The sequence below is a fragment of the Lonchura striata genome, chromosome 4 (assembly GCF_046129695.1).
Source record: "Lonchura striata isolate bLonStr1 chromosome 4, bLonStr1.mat, whole genome shotgun sequence".
Taxonomy (NCBI): domain Eukaryota; kingdom Metazoa; phylum Chordata; class Aves; order Passeriformes; family Estrildidae; genus Lonchura; species Lonchura striata.
In genome coordinates, this window is record NC_134606.1 from 53,514,144 (window position 1) to 53,535,122 (window position 20,979).

General features: G+C 40.9%; 1 long non-coding RNA gene across 1 annotated transcript; it reads left to right on the forward strand.

Moving 5' to 3' along the window:
- The first annotated feature begins 14,039 nt into the window (after positions 1 to 14,039).
- LOC116183566 (uncharacterized) lies at positions 14,040 to 20,501 on the forward strand. The gene is made up of 3 exons (XR_004148204.1): positions 14,040 to 14,099; positions 19,402 to 19,510; positions 20,305 to 20,501. It is a non-coding gene; the product is annotated as an uncharacterized LOC116183566 (long non-coding RNA).
- Positions 20,502 to 20,979: the final 478 nt, after the last annotated feature.

The following is a 20,979-nucleotide window of genomic DNA, read 5'->3' on the forward strand; positions in this document are numbered from 1 at the left end:
CAAAACTATTTGCCTTATCAGCCAGGGAAAAGAACAAGAAAAACAAGGAGGAAAATAATATGCCCCCCTACGTTCCTCCTCCATATATTCCTCCACTCCCACCCCCTGCTAGTCAAAATATATATCCCCAGCTGCCTGCGGACCCGGTTGGCCCCGGGGTCCCCACGGCTCCTTCAGACTCTGATGATGAGGCAGAGAGTGGAGGAACAAGGGAAAACAATCGTAGGGTAACTAGAAGTCAGACTAGGAAAAAGGAACAGGAATTGGGGATGTTTCCCCTAAGAGAACAAAGCATTGGTATGATCCCGAATCCCCAAGTGGGACAGGAAGGTCAGCCACCCCAAATAGCAGGGGTTGCCTATGTAACTGTGCCTTTAGACTCTGGGCAAGTCAGGGACTTTAAGAAGGAAATGGGACATTTGTTGGACGATCCTCTAGGAGTGGCAGAACGGTTGGACCAATTTTTGGGGCCCAATGTGTACACATGGGAGGAGTTACAGTCAATACTAAGGATTTTGTTCACGGCAGAGGAAAGGAGGATGATAAGGGAAACGGGTATGAGGATATGGGATGATGAACACCACCAAGGACCCTTAGCAGATATGAAGTGGCCCCTACAAAATCCCCAGTGGAATAACCAGGATCCCTTGCATCGCACTCACATGGGTGATTTGCGAAACATCATCATTCAGGGAATAAAACAATCAGTTCCGCGGGGGCAGAATGTGAAGAAGGCTTTTGGACTACAACAAAAAAAAGATGAGGATCCCACGGAATGGTTAGAGCGCTTAAGGAAAGCCTTCCGCTTGTATTCTGGGATAGACCCTGATACCCAGGAGGGAGAGGCGGTGTTGAAAATGCAGTTTGTGGCAAATGCATGGGTAGATATTAGGAGGAAACTAGAAAAGTTGGACGGATGGCAGACTAGAGGATTAGAGGAGCTCTTGAGGGAAGCACAGAAGGTTTTTGTGAGAAGGGAGGATGAGAATTTCAAGAGACAGGCGAGGATTATGGCTGCAGTTGTGCGGGAAGGGCCTAACCCTAATTTCCGTGCAAGGAATGTAGAACAAAGGGAGAATCGGGAGCAGAGTTATATTTCTAGGGAAGGAAAAGGAAGAGGTCGTGAAATTGTCTGCTTCTACTGTGGAAAGAAGGGACATATGAAGAGGGGATGCAGACAACGGATAGCAGATGAGAAGGCCTTTAAGGAAGATTAGGGGTGTCAAGGGCTCTATTTGTTGGGGAAGAAACATCATAAGGAGCCCTTGGTAAAGCTTAAAGTGGGACCCCAACAACAAGAGATGGAATTTTTAGTGGATACCGGGGCTGAAAGATCCACGGTGCAAGCCTTGCCACTTGGATGTAAAAAGTCATCTGACACTGTACATGTAACTGGGGCAAAAGGAGAGCCCTTTGAGGTATCTGTTATCAAGGATGTGATGGTAGAAACTGATTCCAAATGTGGTATAGGTTCTTTACTACTGGTACCTGAAGCAGATTACAATTTATTAGGGAGAGATCTGATAATAGAATTGGGTATTAATTTAGAAGTTGTAAATAAAGAATTACAGATAAAGCTCTGCCCTTTAAGGGTGGAGGATGAAAAGAAAATTAATCCTGAGGTGTGGTATACCCCAGAAACGGTGGGGAAATTGCAGATTAAGCCTTTCTCAGTGGAAATGAGTGATCCTGGCAAACCCGTAAGAATAAAACAATACCCTATCCCTAGGGAGGGAAAATTAGGACTAAAACCTGAAGTAGATAGGTTATTGGAAAAAGGGCTTTTAGAGCCCTGTATGTCTCCCTTCAATACTCCCATCCTGCCTGTAAAAAAGTCAGATGGGTCCTACAGATTGGTGCACAATTTAAGAGAAATAAATAAGAGGACTTTGGCCTGGTTTCCAGTAGTTGCAAATCCATATACTTTGTTGAGCCGTCTGGGACCTGAAAATCGATGGTATAGTGTTATTGATCTAAAGGATGCCTTTTGGGCATGCCCCCTGGATGAGAAAAGTAGGGATTATTTTGCATTTGAATGGGAGGATCCGGCAACACACCGGCGGCAGCAATTAAGGTGGACGGTTTTGCTGCAGGGATTCACGGATTCACCTAACTTATTTGGCCAAGCTTTGGAACAAATTCTTCAGGAATATAAAGTAGATAAAGGGACAACCCTGATTCAGTATGTGGATGATTTGCTTATTGCTGGGACAGGAGAAGAAACAGTGAGGCAAGAAAGTATTAAATTACTAAACTTCCTAAGCCTAAAAGGACTAAAAGTATCCAAATCTAAATTACAGTTTGTAGAGGAGGAGGTGAAGTATTTGGGGCATTATTTAAGTGGAGGGGTAAAGAAGATTGATCCTGAAAGAGTAAAAGGAATCCTCTCGATTCCAGCCCCCAGAAATAAAAGGCAAGTTCGTCAGCTACTGGGGTTAATTGGATATTGCAGACAATGGATTGAAAATTACAGTCAGAAGGTCAGATTCCTCTATGATAAATTAAGCCAAGATAGCCTAATGAAATGGAGCCCCACGGATGATCAGCGACTCCAGGAGCTCCAGAATGATTTGGTAAACGCGCCAGTCCTCAGCCTACCTGATTTAAAAAGACCCTTCTATTTGTTTGTTAATACGGAGGGAGGAACAGCATACGGGGTTTTAACCCAAGAATGGGCGGATAAAAAGAAGCCTGTAGCATATTTATCTAAATTACTGGATCCGGTGAGCAGAGGATGGCCTACATGCTTGCAGGCTATAGTAGCCACTGCCCTTTTGGTAGAAGAGGCTCATAAAATAACTTTTAATGGAAAATTGAAAGTGTTATCCCCACATAATATCAGAGGAATCTTACAACAGAAAGCTGATAAATGGATTACAGATTCTAGGCTTCTGAAGTATGAAGGTATTTTAATTGATTCCCCCAATTTGTCACTTGAAGTGGTTACCTCGCAAAATCCTGCCCAATTTTTGTATAGGAAACCCTGTGATGAAAAGTTAGCACATGACTGTTTTCAAACTATTGAAAGTCAAACAAAAATTAGACCCGATCTGGAAGAGGAAGAATTGGACGAAGGGGAGCGATTGTTTGTAGATGGTTCTTCTCGGGTTGTAGAAGGGAAAAGAAAGTCAGGATATGCTATAATTGGGGAAAAAGATTTAAAGGTAATTGAATCCGGACCACTAAGTAACTCCTGGTCTGCACAAGCTTGTGAATTATATGCAGTACTCAGGGCTTTAAGGTTATTAAAAGGAAAAATTGGAACAATATACACAGACTCTAAATATGCATATGGGGTAGTGCACACATTTGGAAAAATTTGGGAAGAGAGGGGACTTATAAACTCACAGGGAAAAGATCTAATTCATCAAGAGCTAATTGTCCAAGTTTTAAATGCCTTAAGGGGCCCGGCTCAAATTGCTGTGGTCCACTTAAGGGGACACCAGAGAGGATTGGACTTTAGAAACAGGGGAAATAATTTAGCTGACCAAGAAGCCAAGAAAGCAGCCCTACGAACTCGGGGGGACATGGGGCAGAGCGACACCGTATCTGTGAACTCCCCCAAAGAAAAATGGCAAATATATAGTTTTACCACTCAAGAAAAGGAAAAATTACAAAAGATGGGAATTGAGGAGGGGTCTGAAGGGCAATGGAAGCTCCCAGATGGGAGAACTGTTTTACCTAAAAGCAAGGCCTCAGAAATTTTGCAAAGATTGCATGACCAGACTCATTGGGGAACTCAGGCATTAGTAGATCAATTTGCCACTAAATATATGAGTATTGGAATCTATGATTTGGCTAAAAGAGTAGTGGGAGATTGTCTGATCTGTCAAAAAGTAAACGGAAAACATCTTAGGGAAAGGCCCATGGGAGGAAGGGAATTAGCTCACAGGCCTTTTGCCAAAATACAAATAGACTTCACTGAATTGCCTAAAGTGGGTAGATATAAATATTTGTTAGTAATAGTAGATCATCTCACCCATTTTGTAGAAGCTTACCCCACTACTCGGACTACTGCTCAGACAGTGGTCAGAATATTATTAGAAGAAATAATCCCTAGATATGGGATAGTAGAAACAATAGATTCTGATAGGGGACCCCACTTTGTGTCCAAAATAACTGAGGATATCTCACATGCTCTGGGAATTAAGTGGGAATACCATACCCCATGGCATCCCCAAAGTTCGGGAAGAGTGGAAAGAATGAATGGGGAACTAAAAAGGCAATTAACCAAATTAATAATAGAAACAAAATTGACATGGGTCAAGTGTCTCCCTTTAGCCCTATTGTACATAAGAACAAGACCCAGAGCAGATGTTGGGATTTCCTCTTTTGAAATGCTATACGGGATGCCATATGATTTGGAGGAACCCCGAGACCACCCCCGGTTGAAGGACTATAAAATAACCTCATATATTATTGCCTTAATGAAACGCCGCAATGAACTTTGGGAAAAAGGAATCATTACGCAAAGACCCCCTTTAGATTTAAAAATACATAAAATACATCCAGGAGACTATGTGTTAATAAAATCCTGGAAAGAATCTACACTAACCCCACAATGGGAAGGTCCTTATCTTGTGTTACTCACTACAGAAACTGCAATTCAGACTGCAGAAAGAGGATGGACACATGCCAGTCGAGTAAAAGGACCAGTTAACAACACTGTGTGGCAAGTAACCAGTCCTCCCAGGAACCTGAAATTGAAGTTACAGAGAAACTAATGGACTCTTATCAGATTGAATACACATCAGACTTATATTACTTAGATAGTGGACTAATTAGTAATTCAAGTGTTAGAGTAAAGTGTAAAAATCAAAATTGTAATTGCTATCCTTTTGTATGCTATATCTGTAAGGTGTGTGGGGAACGGTGGTGGTCACATTGCAACAGAGGGTATCCTCCATGACGAACTTGCAATTCCTGTTGGAACGTACAAAGAGAGATTACAGCTTGGGTACTGACCTGTAAAGTGACTAGAGGGGAAATCTGATTGGAATCTAAAGAGTGGTGGGAAATTTTCTCAAAGAGCATTCACCCAGACTATTACTGCTACCATACAAACGAGCCGAGCCCATTTGTGGCAGAGATCATAGAAGGCCTTTGTAGGAAAGACCTAAAAGGGGTCAGTTGTACCGCACCAGAGGTAAAAGATCAGAATTGGCGTTCTTATTGCATGCGGCAAGGCACTAGAGGGCATAAATCCCCTCCTGAAGAATACTCTTGCTGCCAAGAAGATGGTACACCCTGTGGCTCGAAGCACCCGAGTCGACGGGCGAGGCAGAGGAGTAAACAGCTGTGGAGGAAGGAGCCCTCAGGATGGAATAGGCAAGCAATATTTGCGGAACTACCCCGGGACTGGGAGTAACAAAGGCAGAAATAGTTTTTGGGCTCAAGGGTATTTTGGTGATAACCAGCTAATAGAGGGAAAGAAGTCACAAGGGTATAATTGTTGCAGTGTGAGAAACCAGACCCCACATGCCATTTGCTTACTGCTTGTGATTTTCCATTGTATATCTTGTAATACTGCGTAAGTAACAACTCATGAACCTTTCAAGTGGACTTTAGGAAGATGGGAGGATTCACCAGTTATAAGGAGCTGGAACTGGGGTGGCATCCCTAGTAAATCAACAAAAGGAATTTAAAGCATTAAGAATTTCAGTAGATGAAGATCTGAGTAAAATTGAGCAGGCCATCGATGGATTGGTAAAATCATTAAGGTCCCTATCTGAGGTGGTGTTACAGAACAGAAGGGGTTTAGACTTGCTATTATTACAACAAGGGGGATTGTGTGTAGCCCTGAAGGAGGAATGCTGTGCATACGCTGATCATACTGGAGTTGTTACAGACACCATGGCAGAATTAAGGAGAAGATTAGAGCAGAGAAAGAGGGAAAGAGAGGCACAGCAAAGTTGGTATGAATCATAGTTCACTCAATCTCCTTGGTTAACTACCTTGTTATCCACCCTTGCAGGACCTCTGATACTGATAATATTGGGACTGACCTTTGGGCCATGCATCTTCAATAAGGCAATAAAAATAGTGAAGGGACGCTTAGAGGCAGCACATTTAATGCTCATTAGGGCAAAATATGAACCCATACACGATGTAGATGAGACCCTAATACTAAGTCACCAAGAGTTACAAAGATTCAGTGAACAAAATAAAGATGAACAAGAAAATGGGGGAATTGAGATAAGTGGAAGATCATTTGTTCACTGTGATATGCTCGATTACCTTGGTTTGCATAAGAATGTACTGGTGTGTCTTTGAAATGCTTATTTGCTTACAAGGTGATAAGGAGGTTGAGATTAGAGTCCTGGGTATGTGTATCTGGTCTGCTTGCTGCATCTCAAAAGAAGAGACTTAGAAGCTATCACAACGACCAGACTCAGACTACATCTGGAGAGTCACGCCTGCAAGGAGAAGGGGGGGGATAAAAGGAAGGTTGGGACAGAACATTTTTGCACGCCGTTGGTGGAGCAGGAGACTCCCCGGCCGCCCAGCGCTGTGCTTTGCCTGCCTTACTCGCTTGCTGTTTTAAATAAAATTGCTTTATTGAATTAAGACACTTCAAATTGCCGTGTCACAATTTATAACATTACCTACTTTCCAAAACGATAAAAATCTCAAAAGGAGCAGCCTTAGCAAGAAGAAATAATAGTGCTGTTGTGTAAAATAGGAAAACATGTTAATGGTGAGAATATGAAGAGCAGTTATTTAAAAGTAATGCATAATAAGGCCAAAAAGAAATGAAATCTGTGATCTCAGTCCACTAAGTGTCTAGTTTCCTTGGCAGAGGAAGGTGGTGGCATCTCTGACAAAACCCTTGAAACAAAATTCCTCCTATTTCTTCAGCTCCCTTATTCTGAAATCGTGTTCCTTTCTGGCCCAAATTTGCAGCAAGAGAGTGATATATTTTATTTGAATAACTGGTGTTACAAGGTGTGAAATAAATGGACTTTTGAAAGCCTTTCAATTTTCAAATTCAAATATGATGATAATTCCAGTCTGTTAGAGTCTGTGCAAAGGCAGTTGCTGTGTACTAGAGAGACAGCTCTCCTGTACTAAATCTGCATTTCACAGATGGATGAGTCTTTTCTTGCTGTAATTGTTGTTCAGTATCATTAGATACTATCATTAGATCCTGTAAGGGATACTATTTTAGTAATTTTCTTCAAGGGTGGGGAATTATCCCAAATTCAAGCAATCCATTTTTAAGGCATTTAATATAAATACTAGGTAACATACTTGAAAGCTGCCAGATTCAAGCCTCACAACTAACAGCCCAAAGCTGCATTAGTAGAGCTTTGCAGGTATAACCACATAGCTGTATAAGTGGCTTATCTTACCTATGGTGCAGCATTGTTGACATGATTTGTTCCTTTACAGTGAAATACACTGTGTAATAAAGATGCACTGTTGCTACTGCACCTTTGGACCAGGTGTTTTTGATGATACAGCTCCATCAGTCAAGATCCACAGTTTTTTCTCCCCCACATTGTGCTTAGTGCTCTTTCTGAGCAGTTGTCATAGTGCCAGTTCCTCTTAACTGTGTGTGATGATAACTACCAGAAACCCTGGCATTTTCTAGTGACACACTGGATTTTTTTTGGCAAACCTTCTGCTCCTAAGATCTGCAAGGCTTTTCTGAGCCCAAGTGCCAGTGGGACATTGGCTCCTGCATGACTGCCAGCAAGCTATTCCTATCAAGGATAGACCATTATGCAAATAGTCATGCTAAATCAAGGTAGACTATCTCTCTTTCATAAGGAGATAGGCTATGCTGCTTAAATAAAGGGAATTATCCTGAGCTTTACTATACAGCTGAATAGATGAGTGTTAGCAGAGCAGCTTGATGGCAAGGCAGCTCTGGGAGGATGCTAGCTGAGTAATGCAAGTCAGTCTAGAAATGAGAGCACAAGTGCTCACTCCCTCTGGATCTGAAAGGCAAGAACTGGTGAAGAGAGGAGAGCATTTGGCAAGAGAGTGCATTTAATACATTGATAAATTGCCCATCTTCTTTCTCTCTTTGATCACTTTTTCTTGTCTTACATATCACAACATTGCTGGAGGGAAAGGTCATTGACTCTTCCATGACTGTTCATTCCCTTATTTGATAGGACCTTAAATATTACTGAAACTTAAGTGACGTAAAAGGATAATAGTGTTAAACTGGAGGTCAGGAGAACAGAGTCAAGTGCCTCTGGAGACCCTTTTAAAATCTTCAGGAAAATGGTATGAGCGGTGTTGGAGCAGAGTTCAGTTCTCAGTCCCTTTGAGCTACTTCAGTGCTTTGTAAATTGTTACCTAAGTTCCTGCCAGGCTTCTCATTAGACAAAGCACAGGTACTGTCATGGAAAAAAAAAAAAAAGTTTTAATTTATCCAACATCAAAGAATTTTGCATTGTTTAAAATTATGTATTTGTGTGTTCCCAGCTCCATTTCCTGCTTAGTGCCTCAACCAGCTCCACCCCCACCTGGCTGACAGGGATGTAAATTCCAGAGAAGATGCTGCTGTTTAAGTGGGATTTACTTTATCTCAGAAACTGAAAAGGGAAGGAAAGGAAGAAAAGTGTGTGACTGCAATGTTGCAAAAAGCAGATGTTTCTAGAGGTAAGTGGGAAGTATTACTTTGCTGCTTCTTTAGTACCTTCAGAAGCAGTGCAGCCAATACAGGGCTGTGCCTTCAGCTTTTTTCATCTGTGATGGACAGGAAGGGTTGTAATCAGAAAACTAAATCAGTGGGCAAATACAGATCCCACAGCAATAAGACAACAAGGGTGTCCTTTGATGTAAGATACAGAGAGTCTTTAATTCAAATTTTGCTATTTGATTATGATGTTGTGGTAGGGAAGTCACCTCAACTGAACTTATGACCCTAACTTTAAACCAGAAAGAGCTCTTCTTCCAAAGTGCTTGCTAATCTGAGAGGTGTTATTAAAGCTAATTTTGAAGCTACCCTGACTTCATTTAATAATGTGGACAAAATATAGCAGTGGAATATAAGGATTGGGAAATTAATTTGTAGCTAGTTGCCATAGTTTGATGTTTCTTTTCCTCTGTCTTCTCCTGTCACACTTTTTGTCTTTTACCAGGGCTAAGTGGCTCTCATAACTTTAAGAAACACAAGACAAGATAAAGACAACTGAACTGGAAAGTGTAAAAGAATGAGTTTATAGGTTTCCCTGTTGTCATGCAGGTACTCCTTTTAAAATGACCAAGCCATATTATTTATAGATGGCTGATGTTTTTTAAAAAGAAACATTACCAAAATGGGGGTTCTTTTATTATCTCACTAATCATTCTGTGGTAGAAAAGAGCAACAGCAGGTCTTTTCTTCCAGATTCTTAATTTAACTTGAAAGCAAGGAATGGGCTCAGTTAGATGTGAAATGCAAACAGTTCTCTATTTTTTTCATTAAATAAACTGGAACATGAATATTCACATGGATGTCATTGCACAACATCAGTTTACAGCCAAGGTACCTGAAGATAATTGTTTTTCTATCTTCCTTGACTTGGGATCATGCCACAGCCACGTGCTGACCCCAGGACTGGGGTTTGTACCCCAATGACACCTGGGCTAGAGGAGAGCTGTGATTTGCTCTCATCAGCTCTGAACTTGTTGATTGGGCCAGCAAGACTCCAGTCTGAGTTCTGGTACTGCGTGCCCGAATGTCAGGAGTTAGAGTGCATCCTTCCTAGACTTTTCCTTCAGGGTTTGGGAAGAATTTCACTCACACATTATTTCCAGAACACTCTTGCCAAAGAATAGTCTATTTTCTCTGTTAACTTTTATCCTTGTCTTTCTGCTGTTCAGTTACAAAGCCCAAGATGTGTTGACTATCAGGTCAAAACCTTGCACATACCTGTTTCTCAGGAAGCTCTTTGGAGACATAATGTACAGAAAGTGCAGGGTTGGTACAATGGATACATACTAATTTTTAAAAAGGAAATTGCTCTATTTTTGTTTGTCTTTCCCATTTATATTATTTCAAAACCAGGTGGTAATGAGCATATTTATTTTTCTGGGCACATTACTAGACATTAAGTAGGAGTCTTGGGCATCTCAAGGGAAATAGAGACACAGAGATAGAGGATGGAAACCAACACTGCAGTGGCTTCCTCACAGACATTTTTCTGTGTCAGTGATTTTAGTTACATGCCATAATGTAGTGAGATTGGATTTGCAGAGCCAAGAGGGAACTTTGGAAAAAATGGTCCACGTGAGAACCAGGTGTGAACATGCCCAGAGGAGCAAAATCCATTTTCAGCTATAGGGACAATTAAAAGTCAGCCAGACCTCAGAGGCCAGATTTAATTAATCTGCTCATTGAAATCCAAGTAGTTTTACTTTCATGCTTGTCAATATGATTTCCTTTTCCAGAAGGGCAGTCACCTTGCTGTTGCTTTTGAATCCCACTTTGCACAGCACTTTGCTACTCAAAAATCTTAAAATAAGTAATTTCCTCTTCCTGCTTCACATTTCTGCTTTTGGGCTTGAGATTTCTGCCTCTCTCTTTGCTGATGCTTATCAGAGTAACTTTCTACAGTTTTTGTGGGTATGCAAGGCTTCACCTGTCACTTAAGAAAAGCTTACTGCAGCACAGAAGGACCTATCACTTTCCTGTTGGCTTTCACCCAGTTTCACACAGTGATGTATTTCCAATGCCGTTTTTAATGATACTGGTTGTAGGAGGATCAGTGTTTGTGACTGTCATGTACAGTTTATCAGCCAGCTTGCTGTTGTCATTTTTATGGGTTTTATGAGCTTACAAATACTCTAGACAGGTTGGCAGCCTGTTTCACCTCTCAGTAGTTTCAGAAATCCCAGGGACTTCAGTTATTATTTGTTGCTGGTGTTAGGAGAGCATCCTCAGGCCCTAAACATGATTGGGCGAAGAGACTCTAAAATACCAGGTTGGAGAAACAAACCTGACAAAGAATATAAATGCATTACCTGCTGTTTACAAAGCTGAAAGGGAGGTGAGTTTTTGTGGCTTTTTAGAACATTTGGCATATTCCCAGTGCCATGCAAATACACGATAACATTACAAAGAAAGGCTGTGAAATACTTTTGTTTTAAATGGCAGCTGTCCCCTATTTGCCACCAATCACATACGCTTGAGGGTGTGGGAAGCTGTTTTTCAGAATCAATTGGAAAAAAAAAACTGGCTTGTAGACTGACCTGCTGGGGATGGCATTCTGAACCTCCAATGCAATATTCTTGCATTTGCTGAGGAAAGGGTGAGGAAACTGAAGAGTACTGTTGGCAGCTAAACTTCAGGTATTGAGATAAGCCAGCACTCAGCATGCTCCTCACTTTGTTAGGATGCCACCACAAGGTCTTCCACCCTTTATCTCCCTCCCCCAGAAAATTCTGGTGATTTGTAGAGTTATCACTAGTATTATTTTAGATGAATGACCCCCCAAGTGTTGAGTCTAACCTTGCTGTGGGGTATCTCGAAAACCATCATCACCTTTTGGGGCCATGTCTGAGTATACGTTAAAAACCCTACCAAGAATGTTATTCATATGTCGTAATTTATGTTCTGTTTTCAAATGGATTCTTATTAAAAAGGATCTAAAAGAACCACCAAAACCCTCTCATCTGATTTGTAGCACAAACAATCCTGTATTTTTCTTTTCTTAAACACAGTGTGCCACTTATGCTGTCAGACAAGGAGCTGAGGAGCATTCAGTCTGTTTAGAACTGAGACCTTTGAACAATTGATTGACCAGATAAGGGCCCTACCATTTTCTCCTTCCTTTGGCACATGTGCAGATATAGTCTGAAGTGTCTTGTGAAGCTGAACAGGCTGATGAAGCCTGGGGAATTTCCAGGTCAAGCCTTTAGGTCATGTGCACACACTGAAATACAAATATCAGGGTTACAGATAGATACAACCTTTTTTCTGAGCATTTTCCCAGAAAGTCAGGGTTCTAACCCGTGCTAACACCTAAAATGCCTCACCTCTGTATTTAAATAGAAGCTTTGCCTAAACACTTTAAAAAAATCTGTCCTCAGAGGTGTTTAGCTTTAGAGATGTCAGGAACAGTTGTCAGTGCTATGGACATGATTAGGAAGATTTTCTTGGCTTTTCTTTTTATTTGGGAGTAGGTTCTTGTCTTTGTAGCCTGCCCAGTGCTTTTCGGCAGTCACACCACAGAGACTGCTCTTGATTTCTAAATTACTAATGTTTAGAAGTCATCTTTTTGTCACTTGCAGTAAGTAACACAGAGGGAAACATCTACTAGAGTGGAAGAAAGGAGGTATGTTCTGTTTAAGCTGTTCTAAAACCAACCATTTAACTTTGTACCAGATAAATCTCATTTCATATTAGTGAATCTGTATTTCTTGCATCAACTCTGACTTTCAGGAAGCCTCTTCCCTGTCTCACTCACTTTGGACTATGGTCATCAGTTAATTTACAGGAGACGGAGGGTATGTGCTTTGAGGTGGGCAATGCTTTTGATATGCAATTTTAAACTGAGTTTTTAATTTATTCTTTTATCAAGTTAAAAACCCTGTGGCAAGTCCCCAAGGAAGGTGTGGGAGTGAAGCCAGTTCTTTCTCCTCCAATCTCTGAAAACAGTACAGAAATGCCCAGCAAGGGATGTCTTCCAGTCTGTCCTTTTCACTCCAGAAGCCTCTTTATTTTACGTCTGCTTGTGTACTCCCAGTTTCTCTTCTTATCCACACTGGAGCTCAAGGCAATTTTGGGTGTCTCGGAAAAGTCCAGCTGATATTTCACAGTATTCTGCTGGGGCTTTTAGGAAATGGTTTTTAGGTTTTGCACCAACCATGCCAAAGCTAGGACAGAGGAGATGTGCAGAGAGGAGAGCAGTGAAGCTGAGCAAGCTTAACAGAAATGCTGGAGGGAAGGTCTGTTGTGAGGAAGGGGAGAACAGGGACACAGTGATAGTCTGCCTTCTTCTCTGCCCTGAGGTGCTGATAGGTGTGCTCTTCTTGCTTGAAAATCTGGATCTTCCCTCTAAGAACAACTGTGGCCACTACCATGTTTAGAAATAAGAAAATAAGTGGCTGCTTGATGGCAGTAATATTGAGAAACTGAGGCAGGACTCAAGCTGATGCCTCAGTGTAAAATAGCCTGCTGTAATTATGGCCTGCTGTTTGTTTTGAATCCACTTGCTGCTGCACATTGTTTATTTGTTTAATATTGCTTTATTCATGCTTTGCACTACCACACTTATCCATCCTTTGCCAAAATTATATTGTTAATGATAAACTGCATGTGGCACTCCTGCAGTGGGGTGGTCAGTGCTGGGATATTTTGTGCAGTGCTGTAGCAAAACAGTGAGTGAGAAAATTCAAACCTGGAAAGGCAATAATTTGTTACAGTAGAAACGAGCACAGAATGAGTCACACTGCTGACAGTTTCTGACATGCAACCAATTTATAAGAGGCTTGCTTTTCTGCAAGACTTTTCTTCCTTTCTCTCTTCCAGATGTGCTCTTTGTAAAGGCTGCACAGATAGGTATTTGACACACAGAAAAATATTTCCTATTTTTAAACTTTGTCTCTTCTTATCTATAAAGGCTATTGAAAAAGATTTATGTATCTGAAAATTGTTAAATGTATGAAAATGTAGCAGAACTTTTCTTATGATGCTTTGATATTGTTAATAGAGGGTGAATATTAATACCCAAGTATTTTGGGACTATAAAATACAGCCTGGAAGGGATAACTACCTGATCTGTGAAAAGCTATTTGTGTTAGCCAGGTTTTTCCAAGAGATCTGTGTTTCATTGGACTTCAGGGCATTTGCTCAGTACCAAGATATGAAAATTTAGGTTAAGGCAGCACTTTAAGGTGCATCTTTACTCCCAGATTCTGTAAATACCAGATCAATCATCCTTTACCTCTTAATGGTGGGAAGTTTTCCTAAAGAGTAGGAAGGGTATTGAAACCTGCTAATAGTTCCCTTAGGACTGAAGGCTCTGATTTGCTGTGTGGGAGACCCTCACTGGAACAGGTTGCCCAGGGAAGTTGTGGAGTCTCCATCCCTGAAGACATTCAAGAACTACCTGGATGCAATCCTGTGCACGTTGTTCCAGGGGACACTGCTTGAGCAGGTAGGTTGGACCAGATGATCCCACCAATGTTCCCTTCCAACCTTTGCCATTCTGAAATTCTGTGATTAGATTAGATGTCTTGATTACCTCCCTGTCCACAGAATTGTCCTTCTGTCTTGATACAGAGCTGAGCAAAGGGGAAAAAGGCAGGAATCCTCTTGAAGAAACTGGTGCCTTCTCCATAGATAAATGATAGGTATCTTGCATGATTAGTCAGTCTTCTAAATCTAAAGTACAGCTATATTTTGCACTGTAGGCTGGAGGGGGGCTGAAGAATGAGAGTGAACTTCATTAGTAAGCCTTATGTGCAAACAGTTTATGAATCTCAGCAGGAGTTGCTAAGAAAACAGTGTGAAATAATACTCACAGTGACAAGGGCTGCATAACACTCTGACACTTCCTCAGCCCTGCATTATTCCTTGAAGAGAAAGAAAATCAGCCCAGGAGAATGATAAATGCTCAATTCTGTGCATACAGATGTGGACAGCATATTGAGAAACTTCCAAAAGAGAAAAATGGGTTCTGCTTAAGTTTGGTGCTCATCTGCTAGCTTTAGTGGAGGAGGTAGGCTTGTTGTCTCCTCTGATGCCATCAGAAAAACTGAGATGGCTCAAACAAATAAACTGTTTATAGGTGCCCTTAGCAGAGAGAAAGAGCTCTTGTTGCATTTTGCATCAGCTTTAAGTTGTTTTGAACATGTATCTTAACCTGACCTGCATTGCTGAATTAGTGCTTCTTTAAGAGTCCAAAGAATCCAAAACATTATTTTATGCGATTGTTTATTGGACTTGGGGTTTTGTTTGTTTGTGTGGTTGATTATGGTGGTGGTTGTTGTTATTTAATATTCTTTCCTAAGCGTTTGGTCAAAAAGGTGAAGAAAACTTCATAAAATATCTGCCAGCCTGCTCTTATTAGCACCCAAAAGCTTTAATTTTGGTTGATGTTTTGCAGACTACTATTGCAAATAATAAACATGACTACATACTTTTCATCTGTGCACCAGAATTACAGTCAGTCTTGTTTCTCAGAGGATAAATGCAGTGTATTTCTTTCCCCAGGTGAGAGAACACTGTAGCAAAGGTGCTGTGGGCAGGTGAGACCTCCAGGGATTTGTTAATTGGCTTTGTCATGGAGAGAGCAAGGAAAGGGAAAAAGATGAAGCCTGGTGAAGATCCTACAGAAAGTATGTTTGGGGCATTTCATTTCCATGGTACAAACAGGTACAGAGATGAGCACAACAGAAAAGGTCAAGGGCGTGACAGAATCTCTGAGAGTGTTTTCAGCAGTGACTTGACTTAAGGGCTTTGGTGGCTGGAAGGTAGGAGGGAAGGCAGCTCACACATCTGCTGTACTATATGTGCTTGGTGAGTTCAAAGAAGAAGGGGAGGTGAAGAAGCAGCAGCAGGGTGGTGGGCCCTGGCATGAAGTCGTAGGCAACGTGGAGACAGAGCTAAAACTCTTGGTTTTAAAACTACACTGTCTTACATGGAGCTGTTAATGGGCTGGGGTTTGTGTTTGCTTTTTTAAAAATAATCTTGTTCCAAGAAAACTGTCTTGTTGCCAGCCTGACCTTATTGTCTGGAGAGGGAATTAAGGCAAGGCTTGCTCTAGCAGACACAGCTGGTGGTTCAGACAGGACTTGCAGGAAAGGATGCTCTTGGCTTAAGCTGCTTCATCTGCAAAGGCTTTGCTTCCCACCAGAGACCTTGGGTGCACAGTATTTTAAATTTAGCTGCATTATTAAGAATAGCAGAGTGTAAAAGAAGAAGAAGCAATCTTTACACCCTGGCACACATTGTTATATGTACTCTGAAATGGGCCTTTGGCACACAGTCACCTCCTTAAAGCACTGGCAGACTTCCATGCACAGGGAAGGGTTTTTAGAGGAGCCTTGAAATGGGATCATTGTTATCCCTACAGCAGTAGCTGTATGTGCAGTCTGTGCTTTCAGATGCCTTTCTGTTTTGCACTAGGAGGTGGCAGGGTGTTGGGTGAGGTTCCCTGCATCTCCTACTGGAAGGGTTTCTTGAGAGATGGAGAAATAGGTACAGTTCTGTCCATCACTGCCTACAAGACCAGGGAATGGATTCTCTCTGTCAGAACTTTGACTATGGTGTGGTATTATTCCTGAAAAGTTTAATTGCAGCTAAAAACACATGAGAATTGGAGATTGGAGAATATTCCTAAGGAGCAGGAAGAAATGTGTAACTGTTGGTAGTTATTTATTTGCATTTTAGCTCTAAAAACAGCTTGATGTCTGCACCACATACAGTTTTGTGACTGGATGGGATGTTTTATGGCAGGTAATGAATATTGGAGCTTGCTGATGGGAGAGCTGCAGAAGTGCAGAGTGACCAGAACACTGCTGCATGGCCAGGCAATGTTTTCACTTGTAAGCCCTTGTAGGAAAGGATGAATACAGGTGAAATTAATTGTAACATTTACTGTCTTAGTTGAACAGCTGAACATATAGACAAAGCAAATGTTTCCCTCTCTACAGAAACAAATTCTTAATTGGAGATGGGGAGCACAGGCAAAGAGAAGGTGACAGTGATCCTGCCTCTGCTGGGTGTCCTTCAGTGGCTGGAAGCCAGTGACATCAGAATGTTTCTAGCATTACAGGAGCTGAGGTCAAGTCTCTTGATGCTCATTTGAGTTAAAAAAAAAAAAAAAAACAACAAAAAAAACCCAACAAAAAAGCCAACAACAACAACAACAAAAAAAGAAGATTTGTCACTTATTTCTGATGCCAAGAGAACTTTCTTCCCCCATACATGTATATTCAGATGTAGTTCCTTTATTTTCCTGTAGGAAAGCTTTTATATGGGCATCATAATGTTAAAGAGTTTTAGAATTGGTTTTAGTTATCTTTGTTTTCTCATTGCCTCCATAAAACTCGTTACTTCTTCCCCAGCGTTTTATGTCTCCCCTATAAAGACAGATGCTGTTTATGGGTGCACTGTTGTTCTCCTCTCCATTTATACAGTTTTATCACTATTTCCAATTTCAGTAAGCAAGTTTGTTTTTGTCTAGAGCAGGTGCAGAGGGCTGGAGAGTTGCAACAAAAAAATTGCTTTAATGCTTCATAATTTTTTCAGATTTTGCTGATGGAACATTTGATGTCTCAGGTCCAAACTGGGTTCCAATTCAGTCTAAGAACTCAATTCTGGTTGGTGCCTTGTCAGTACAATACAGATTTCTTAGGATTGTATCCAATCCTAAACAATACCTGCACTGAAATTCAGTTTACAAAAGATGGAAACAAATGTCTTCTGTCCTTTCTTCTCACGTTTACAGCCCTTTCACAAGCTACCAGACACTGTATTACATTTCCAACCTGTGTGGCTTCGTGAAAATATTAGAGGGAAAAAAAAATGATGTGATTAGACCAGCTATTGGAACACTGCCTATAAAGCATAAATGGTAAATCAGCTTTCCAGACAAAGCCTCTGTGGAGTAGAGCCTGCTGTTCAAAGCACTGGCATGGTGCTCCTGCTTGCCTCTTTAACATTCTGTCTTGGTTGCTGGTATTTTTTCTTTCTGGATCTGCTGTTTTCTAGTGTTGTTTTATCATGGGAGATAACTTAATCAATTGAAATAGGGGGAGCATTAGCATCAGTTGTCATTTGTTTCTTTTATTTTTAAAAACATATATTTCACTGTTGGCTGTTTTCTTTTTCTAATTAAGATCAAGTCATTTATCAGCAGTTTATCCATGGTGCTCAGCTTCAGGTTTTTTTTTTTTTAAGTGCTTGAGTTTTTCTGTGAACTAAAGAATGATATCTTGTTCTGTGCTCAATAATCAACACCCCTGGGTACTTTCTTTTTTGGTCCTGGGTGAAAAATATTCCTAATCCATGACCTTTAAATACTTAGACAATTCAGAGCAATGAAATGAGAAGCAGACCTTCCTGCCACTCTACTAATATAGTGAAACATTTTTCAAAGGAACTGACAGCATTTAGATGCCCACAGGCTTTGTACTGCAATTTGTTTATTTTACTCCAGGTAAGTCTTCAATCTTCTTTTTGTGCTTCAGACACAACTCTAATTTCAATGTGAAGTGATGGAGTCTGCCTTTAAGGGAACTTGCATCAAGGCAAAGAACTGATTTTATTGATGGTGGTGTCTTTAGATGAAAAATGACAAGTTGCTTTTAATAATCCATTTTTTTCATCTACCTGTTGTGTAAAAGTTTTCTGTCCATAAAGTCTTTGTCTCTTATTTATTCTACTAAAAAATTTCCATAGCCTCTGGCATTTAAATTATTATTAATGTATTTCTGTGTACTGTCCATGGGCAAAGAAAAGTACAAATTGTTCCTGGGATGTGAATAGAGATGTATGTCATTTACTAGGCATCTGTTTTTAAAACCAAACTGCTCACATGGGGGCTTGCTCAGCTCTTGGCTGTGTGCAGCAGTCTTCTACCCAGAACAAGGTGGAGAGTTGGTGTACAGATGTTGTTTATGTGTGTATTTTCCTGCTCCCTCCCCTTTAAATCTCTGTCTGACCAGCTTGCTCCTCTGCTCTGCATGTGCTCTGTGTCATCTGGTGCTGGCCAGGGCAATCCTGACAGAGTGGAATTTGTGAATCCACTGCTCTCAGTGGGGGTACCTGTGCCCAAAATGTGTGCTTCAAGGTGGGGGAATGTCTTACCTGTTTCCTCATCCTGAAGTGGGAATCCAGCTCAGAAGAGTGTCTTCAAGCAGTGATATATCAGTATTTCAAAAGGCAGTGTACTGCCCAGGATTTAGATAACAGAGTTATGTCCTTGTCCCTATATTTATCAGATTTTTCCACCACAAAGATGACAGAATGATATTCTCAGCTGCAATTTTGAGGGAGAATCAGTACAAGAACATATGAGCACAAAAAAAAATAAATGCTTTCAAAATCACCAGAATGTTTCGTGTGTGAAAAATGAATCACCTCTGCTGGGAAATAACTTCCAGTACATGTGAGGAAATTTCCAGAAGCTGTGAGAATAGAATAGCACAAACACAAACCAGCAGACATCTCTTAGGTATGAACACAGCAGAACCTCAGGGAAGGTGATCCTATGAGAAATTGTGGGTGCCGGTCTCTGTCAATAGATAAAATATCTATCTGTCAATAGATACAAGATAAAAGCAAACCTTTCTGGAGATGGACTGCTTTATGGAGAAAGGAAAGTAAAAGCACTTCTGTCCCCTCTTGCTCATTGTTTTCCTGAACAAGCACTGTCAATTCCTGGGTCTCTTCATTGCCCTTCTATTAAATTTATCCACATCTTGTTTAAATTGCTCCTCTTATCCATGCAGGTGCTATGACTACTCTCAGTTACCAACTCCAGTGCCCCCATGAGCTGGAATCAGACACAGAGTTTGCAAAGACTCAGCACCTGGGGAAAGGTGCTGCCCTCCCTTAGGGGTAAGAGAAATGCAAACTGAAGCACAGGGATACGTGCTCTGATTTGAAGTTACCAGATGGAAATGTGGTGATAAAAGGAAGTCCAAAGAGGATCTTTCTCTTCTAGATGTATCCCTACATTGGCTGGTGTATAAACTTCAGTGAAGAATAGCACTTTAGTTGTTTTCTGGCACTTAAATTGTTTATCTTGATATATTGTAGTAGAGCTTTCCTTTTCAAACCAGAAAAGGATGCGATATTGTTTCTTATAAGACAGAAAGCTTATGCTTTTAAAAGATTTTAGATTAATAATGGTATTTATCTACCTTCTATTTGTGTGCTTCATTTTTCTTCTTCCTATCCTTTTTGTAACTAAGCTATTGGAAATGTTATTATTGGAAGTAAAGATCAGTGCAAATACTAATTCACCTGTGATTCCTGATGTGTGACTAGGCAAGGCTTTCTTCCTTCCATTTTTAAAGAAAATCTATTTAGTAATTAATTTTAGGCTCATTTCCTTTCTGCCATTCCCAATTATTGGCTGCTATTCAGGAGGGTGTATTTGCCATATTCTTATATTTCCATAGCAACATGGTCAGCTTGTGTTTTAATTCTTAGTGTTAATATGGTTATTAATTGTTGGGTGGCAGTGTCTAAGGGTTTCGGCCTAATCAGGCTTCAAAATTCTCTTGTGCTAGGTGCTGTACAGTCACAAATACACATTTCATGCCCCAAATGCATTCTAATTACTCCTTTGGGTTATTGTACTGGTGAGTGATACCTAAATTTGCTTATTGGTTTTGTTTATTTTACAGAGATCTTTTGAAGAACCAGGTGCTACACTATTACCAGGAATCAGGTCATGGCAAGTGTTTACTTTTCACAGTGTTTGAAGGCAAATCTGTGTTACCATGTGCTGTTGCCTTGTAAGAGTTGGAAAAGGAAGGAATGCCTTGTACCAGTCTGTGTGCACAGTAAAGGAAAATTTTCAAGAAGTTGAATGATCACCTGGTTTCATTTATTGAAGCTCAGCAGATTTTATGTGATATAGTAAATGTTAAGTGTAAACAAAGCTGCAGAGCTTTTCTTCAGGAAGCCAAGGTTTTGTTTCTCCTGGCAAGCTGGATGCTGAGTGTCTCTGAGCAAAGGGAGGTGTTGCAGCCACTCTTGGAGGTGCTGGTCACCTGCCTGCTGGAAAGCATTCCTGCTCTCTGCCTGCAGCAGACATTGGCACTTGGTTACTTGCTTAAGGCTTCTCGTACTTTAGACTGAGAAAAATAGATTCATGCAACATTTATGGGAAGGCCTCAAACCCACTTGATATTTCATAGGCCTGGATTCAGTGTTTGCCAGTGTCGGTGAACCTCATTAATTCCAGTGGAGGGGGAAAATGTGACATCAGTACTAATATCTTCTGGTCTGTCATCTGCTTAGAAGTCCAGGTATTATGAGATCTTAAGTGATTGGTATCTGTATCACTGGTTACTGTC